The 6,993-nt window shown below is 35.5% G+C and overlaps 1 long non-coding RNA gene across 1 annotated transcript; it reads left to right on the top strand.

The window, feature by feature from the left end:
- Nucleotides 1-469: 469 nt before the first annotated feature.
- Nucleotides 470-3,709, top strand: LOC104244280 (uncharacterized). Its single transcript, XR_715467.2, has 4 exons — nt 470-690; nt 1,282-1,302; nt 2,569-2,659; nt 3,518-3,709. It is a non-coding gene; the product is annotated as an uncharacterized lncRNA (long non-coding RNA).
- The last annotated feature ends 3,284 nt before the right edge of the window (nt 3,710-6,993 follow it).

Raw genomic sequence — 6,993 nt, 5'->3', positions numbered from 1 at the left:
TGAACAATGAAATTGAAATAATATAAATTAAGAAGTACAAAAGTTATAATTTTATAATCGAAGAATTTAACAGGAGAAAATATTTAACATCGTTGAAAAGAAAATTTATGATGAATTTTATTTTTGATATATTATTTTAACGTGTAATCAAACCTTCAAAATCACACAAATTTAAAATAGTCAATACACTAATCTAACTGTGATTAGTTTACATGATTTATTATTTCAAAATTAAGACATAAATTTGTATGCATTTAAATTAAATATAGAACAATATATTAAACATTTAGAGGTAAAAGAGTAAATGAACAATAAAATAAAAAAATTGTACAAAATTGAACCCCACTAATAATTTGAACTCTTGAATTAGATGTTTTAAATAATAGTACTATTCAGGTCATCAATAAAGTTCCCTTGAGTTACATTATTAAATTATATTGTTGACAACAGTATTACTACTATTTTTTTCAACCATAAAGTGCTATTGCTTAAAAATGTTTTGCTGATTGAAATTTCCCAATTTTATGCAAAATTGAGGCGGGAGGACTTCCCTCTCTTTTTTTCGTTTTCTGTTGAATCCTTCTCCCTCTTTTGTCCCAAGCCCTTTCCCAATTCCACCATATGCTTCAACCAAAGCACCGAAGTATGAGTGTCTGGCCTTCCCTCGACCAAAAATTAGGGCTTGAAATGGTAAGCTTCTTCTCCTCTTGTTTCAAGGTTAGGATTTAATTTAATTTTCATGTAAATTTATAAAAAATTTGTTAGATTTGCTACACTTTGGGTACCAATGGATCCTTATACTTCCGCATTCCAATGATTTGTCACTGGCGGAATAACTTCATGACTTACTGTCAAATTTGAAAAATTTCCAGTTAAAATAGAAAATACAATTACCAGAATATATTAGGTTTATCTTGGTTGAGCGTTCCCAACTACATACCTCTTGACATGTTTCTTCCTAAACTTTTTCAAGCACTTCGACGATTAAATTTCTGAAGTTGAAAAGCTTTTTAATTTGGAATTTGTCTATTATACTATACTTTGTTTTCTCTAAGTTGTAATTATTTATCTAGGGACATGTATGTATCTAATTTATAGGTGTTGTATGTTTTAGCAAATCTCAGCTTAACAGAATTTTATTGTTATAGCGCTAGAATGAAAAGCCTTTCATTCCTTGTTTATGTGATTTACTTTGCATTGTTGAAGTTTTCTTCTTACTTATTCGTTAAATTTTTTCTTTTTCATCGAACATATTAACAATTTGTTAAATCTTATGTGCAGGGGCGAGGGCCTAATATTGAGGTTAGATTCTTAATATAACTTCAATTGAATGACCTTTTATGTTTAGAGTTTTTGTGTGTTTGTCCTATAAGCTCGTTGCAGATAAATATCCTTTTTAGTAATCCTGTATGACTTGGGATATGTTTAAGACAGTAATAATTTTATATAACACGAAAACTCTGGCCTAGGCATCTTTTGCTTCTCTTTTGGATTGACAGCTTAATATCAGCTATGCCATATACTATTTTGTTCTTTTCTAGGGAGATGCGGTGGGTGGAGTGGGGTGAAGAATAGTTAAGCTTAACTAGCATTTTATGGTAGAGGGGCCAAAGTCGATTTTTTTCAACAAATGCATCAAAGAAGTACCATGGCTATTCTAGAAACTAGAACACATGTGCTGCCACTGAAATTTTATATGCACTCATTTGGGATCCTGGACTTCACTGTGTTAATTCTAGAGGCTATTTCTTTTTGGTATTCACTAAGTAGAAAGAGATGGTTTGGGAACACTTTTGAACTGTGCACCTATCTCCGTTTTCCCTTATAATTGAAGTTGGATGCATATTAAAATGATGGGACATACTGATGTTCAGAATAAGTTATGGTTTATTCTTAGTGAGGAGCTAAACTGGTAAAATTAACTATTAGATATATGTGCTAATATGAACTTTCTACATTTGAAATTTTCACTTGAATAAGTGGACTTAATATTTCCTAACTGGCTATTGATACATTTTTCTAATGAAGAGGTGATTTTCTTTACTATAATTGCCTTCTCTCCGCTTAATCTTTTTTTGTATAAATAATATTTAGCATATTTTCATCTTAAACTCTTAAATGATATTCACTAATCCCTTTATCTTAAGAATGGCGCCTACATATAGTATTATTCTGTTGAAAAGTCTCAGAGTAGCTTGTATATATATGGTAGCTCTTTCCATATGCATCACTAGTACATGTATTCTTATGTTGAGATTAATTTTTTTTGTCATTAACAAATAAGGAGATTGTATATTTACTTTAATTAGAGATGAGAAAATGTAAAATGGTTATAAAATCTTTTTATACTAGAATATTTTAATGGTGAACTCTTAATTACTCCACAGAGGGACATGCAAGGGTATCAACATTCTGTAGTAGTACTACATTTGAACTTTAATTTTTCCTTACTCTACCATGCATCTTGTTCAACAAATCTATTGTTGCATCCCAGTGAGACTGTTAGATTGTTAACTCATCTCCTTTGTATTCCCCTACTGTTGTTAACGTTATCCTACTTTTCCGTAGTTCCTTAAATTGCTGATCAAAGCAGCATCTAGAATTCAATTGGATGCAGCATTATGCTAATGAGGAGCTATTTTCTCTAACTTCAATCAAGGTATGTTCTCACTTCACAATGCTTACTCTGTTGCTCCATAACAAATGTAACATGTATTCAAATAGAGAATATTTTTTCTTGAATTTGGTTCATCTAAAAACTTCAAACATTGCTCTTATGGTATTTTTCAGTTCTAATGTGTAAAAGATAATACAAGTTGTATGTCATGGTTACAAAATTTATGGTCTGATTAGTTCCTGAAAATTTCCTCTCTAGTATTTCATGTCACAAATTTTGATACTATTGGAAATGTAACTAGTTATTTTGAAAAATATGATAAATTTAAAATGGAGAATATTTTATATGATTACAGTATAATGATGCTTGCTTATTTCCCAATTGAGGATTTGTGTCTCTGTATTTTTTGATTGGTAAAGAGGATGTTTTTGGATTATAGATATGTCAATTCTCTTTTTGTTGTTGTTTAAGCATTATCGCCATTGTGAAATTTTGACATATTTCAGTTTCAACTAAATGAAGGTTCTTTTATGTAAGAGCAACATCTTATTTGTAAAATAATTAGATGCTCTTGTAATGTTACCATTTTCAAAAGAATAATAATTAGTTGTTCTTGTTGTCTGCAAGCTTAGATTAGTAACACTAATATATAAGTACTAAGTAAACTCATTAAGTAGCCTTGTTAGTATATCTCAGACTAATGCTAATATTTGATGGTTACATGAAACTATGTTAGTGAAGTCTTAAGATCTTGTTGAATTTTTACCAACATCCAGTTTCCATTGTATGTGCAACCTTTTTCTTCTGCATTTGATTGTTTTGATAAATTATAATTTGATTACTATTAGAATTTTCTAATTTCTTTCTCTCTTTTGATCCTTTGTATTTTTTTTAATATAGGAAGGATAAAGTTCTCCAACAACAGGAATCAAACTCAACCACAGACTAGTAGGAGTTTGAAGGCAAAGGGATAGTTTGGAGACATTTTATGTTATTTTTGGGTCATGTATATATACAAAAAAAAATGTATTGTAATGTATATTTGAATACCTTGTGTTGTTTGACTTTTTAGCAATGAAAAGTTCTTATATACTTTTATTTCTTGTAACTGCCTTATTGACTATAAATTAACTTTGTATTTTATAACAACTGTAATTGTCATTAATCATGATAATTTATAGTGACAATTTTATTTTGTCATTAAAAGCGATGTTTTTAGTGATGAAATGATTGTGTTAGCTACAAAATTTTAAGCCAATTTTATTAAAGCAAATTCGTCACTAATTTTTATATTTAGGGACGAACTACCTTTTTGTATATAATATGTAGTTTTAATGACGAAATTACATTTGTTCAACTACAAAATACATCTAACTTTAGAGACAAATAATATTGTCACTAATTAAACTAAATAGTTAGTGACAAAGTAGTTTTGTCGCTATTAATGACCTCTTTAGTGACCAAAACGTACTATCAACTACAACTTTTTTGTACTTTTTTTGACAAATAAGTTCGTCACAAATACTAAACATTTACGGACGAAAATCAATTTCGTAGTTAATATAACTTTATTTAGTGAAAAATCACTAAATTGTCTTTGTATACCTTTAGTGACACGCTTTTAAGGACGAATGATTGACGAATTTTTTTTCGTCAAAAAAAGTTTTTTGTGACGAAATATGAATTTTAGGTGACAAAATAATTTGTCACTAATAATAGAATTGTTGTAGTGAGAGCTAGCTTTAGTCCTGCAATTACGGCCTCGTACTCGGCCTCATTGTTGGTCATATCGGGGTACCATATGGACTAGTAGATGACTTCGCCTATTGGGATCTCGAGTATGAGTCCCAATCCAGATCCTGACGCGTTGGAAGCGCCATCAGTGTATAGGACCCACAGGTCGATTAACCTGGGAGAGGTACGAGAAGTTTCCTGCTAGACCTCAGGCATTATTTTGGCACTAAAATCGATGACAAAGTCAGCGAGTACCTATGATTTTATCGCTATTCGCAACTGATATGTTATATCGTGCTCACTCAATTCTATGGCCCACTTGGCCAATCTCCCCGACAACTTGGGTTTATGTAGGATGCTCCTTAGGGGGAAGGTCGTGACCACCGATATGGGGTGACATTGAAAATAAGGTCTAAGATTTCGTGAAACTACGACAAATGCCAAGGCCTACTTTTCGAGGTGGGGTACCTTGTTTCGGCGTCAACCATGGTTTTGCTAATGTCATAGATTGGAGATTGCGTACCTTTGTTTTCACGGACCAGCACCACACTTATTGCAACCTCTGATACGGCCAAGTATATCAGGAGGCGCTCGCTGGGTTCTGCTTTGGCGAGTAGCGAGGGCGAGGGTGAGCATGCCTTTATTCTCTTAAGGCCTCAATGCATTCTGAATTCCACTGGAGTCCATTGTCCTTTTTAAGCACGTTGAAGAATTTGTGGCATATGTCAGAGGATCGTGAGATGAACCTTGACAGGGCAGCTATACGGCCTATCAGTTTTTGTACTTGTTTCTTGTGGTCAATACTTCGGGTATTCCCTCGATGGCTTTGATCTGGTCGGGGTTGACCTCGATGCCTCTTTGTGACATCAGAAAGCCGAGGAACTTGCCTGAGGTTACGCCGAAGGCACACTTTTCGGGGTTCAGCTTCATGCTGTATCGCCTTAGTATATCGAAGGCTTCCTTCAGATGGTCGATGTGGTCTTCCTTCCTTTTTGATTTGACCAACATATCATCTATGTAAACTTCTATTGTTTTGCCGAGTTGGTCCTTGAACATCTTGGTAACCATCCTTTGATAAGTTGCCCATGCGTTCTTCAATCCGAATGACATGACTCTGTAGCAGTACATCCCCTGATAGGTAATGAAAGTGGTATTTTCCTGGTCCTCCTCCTCCATAAGGTTTTGGTTGTAACTTGAGGAGGCGTCCAAGAAACTTAACAACTCGTGCCCTGCCGTTGCATTGATGAGTTGATTGATGTGAGGCAACGGAAAGGAGTCTTTCGGGCAGGCCTTGTTTAGGTCCATGAAATCCACGCATATCCGCACTTTCTATTTTTGTTTTTCACCATGACCATGTTGGTGACCCATTGGGGGTATTTTGACTCTCGGATGGAGCCGTTAGCGAATAGTTTTTCCATCTCATCACGGACGGCCTCGTTGATTGCAACATTGAATTTTCTTCTTATTTGTCGTACAGAAGGGTAGAGTGGATCGATGTTCAACTTGTGTATGGCAATGTCTTTCGGGATACCTGGCATATCTGCATGGGAGAAAGCAAATAGATCGGTGTTGTCAATTAAAAATTTATGAAATTTACCTGGTTTTGAGAGTTTATGGCCGATATAAGCTTTTTTGTTATGGTCGTTGTTGTCTAGTTGGACGGGGTCGAGGTCTTCTACCATTGACCTTGTGGCTTTCACGACATCGGGATCCTTGATAAAGTCTTTTTGTTCATTGAATTCGGCCTCGACTTTGGTAATTGCTATGCTCTCGAGCCTATTCCCTTTAACTGTTGACTGTATGTACAATCTTGGGCGATGCAGTAGCATTCTTGGGTTGTGAGTTGTCTGCCTCGGATGCTGAATATCCCCCACAGAGTAGGAAACTTGATTACTTGATATAAGTTGGACGGGATGGCCCTCATGGCGTGTATCCAGGGTCGCCCTATGATGGCGTTGTAAGATGTGTCCTGATTCATGACATGAAACGTTGTTTCTATGGTGACGCCCCTGGCTAGAACTGGCAGCGTTATCTCTCCTGAGGTTCGCTCAACTGCATTGTTAAAACCTGTTAGCGTTATGCAGCGTGGTACTATCTTGTTATCGAGTCTCATTTGTGCGAGAACTCGAGGGTGAATAATACACGTACCGTTCCCATCATCTACCATTATTCTTTTTACATCAATATCTGAAATACGTAAAGTAATGACAAGAGCATCGAATTGAGTAAAGGTCAAACCATGGGTATCTGACTTATCGAAGAAGATACTATCTTCGAGGTCATCATACCGTTCATGGGTGATTGACCGTTTCAATTTATGTGTGGTGGTGAACTTAACGTGATTGATTACTGCTTCGTAGCCTTCACTGACAATCATTTGGATGGTGCGGGCAGGGGATGGTGGCTTTGGAGGGACGAGGGGTTGTTCTTGTCCGTGGCCGAAGTTGGCTCTTCCTCGGTCGCTCATCAGCTCCCTTAGGTGTCCTTGGTGAAGCATGTTCACCACTTCTTGCCATAGGGCTATGCAGTCTTCGGTTTTGTGACCCCGCTCCTGATGAAACTCACAGAGGGCATTCGACTTTCTGGTACTTGGGTCGGACTTCATCTTTTGTGGCCACTTCACCTTCGGGCCGAGTTTCTCT

Source organism: Nicotiana sylvestris, chromosome 10, assembly GCF_000393655.2.
Source record: "Nicotiana sylvestris chromosome 10, ASM39365v2, whole genome shotgun sequence".
NCBI lineage: Eukaryota > Viridiplantae > Streptophyta > Magnoliopsida > Solanales > Solanaceae > Nicotiana > Nicotiana sylvestris.
Note: the sequence above shows the minus strand (reverse complement) of the source record. Positions and strands in the feature narration are given on the sequence as shown.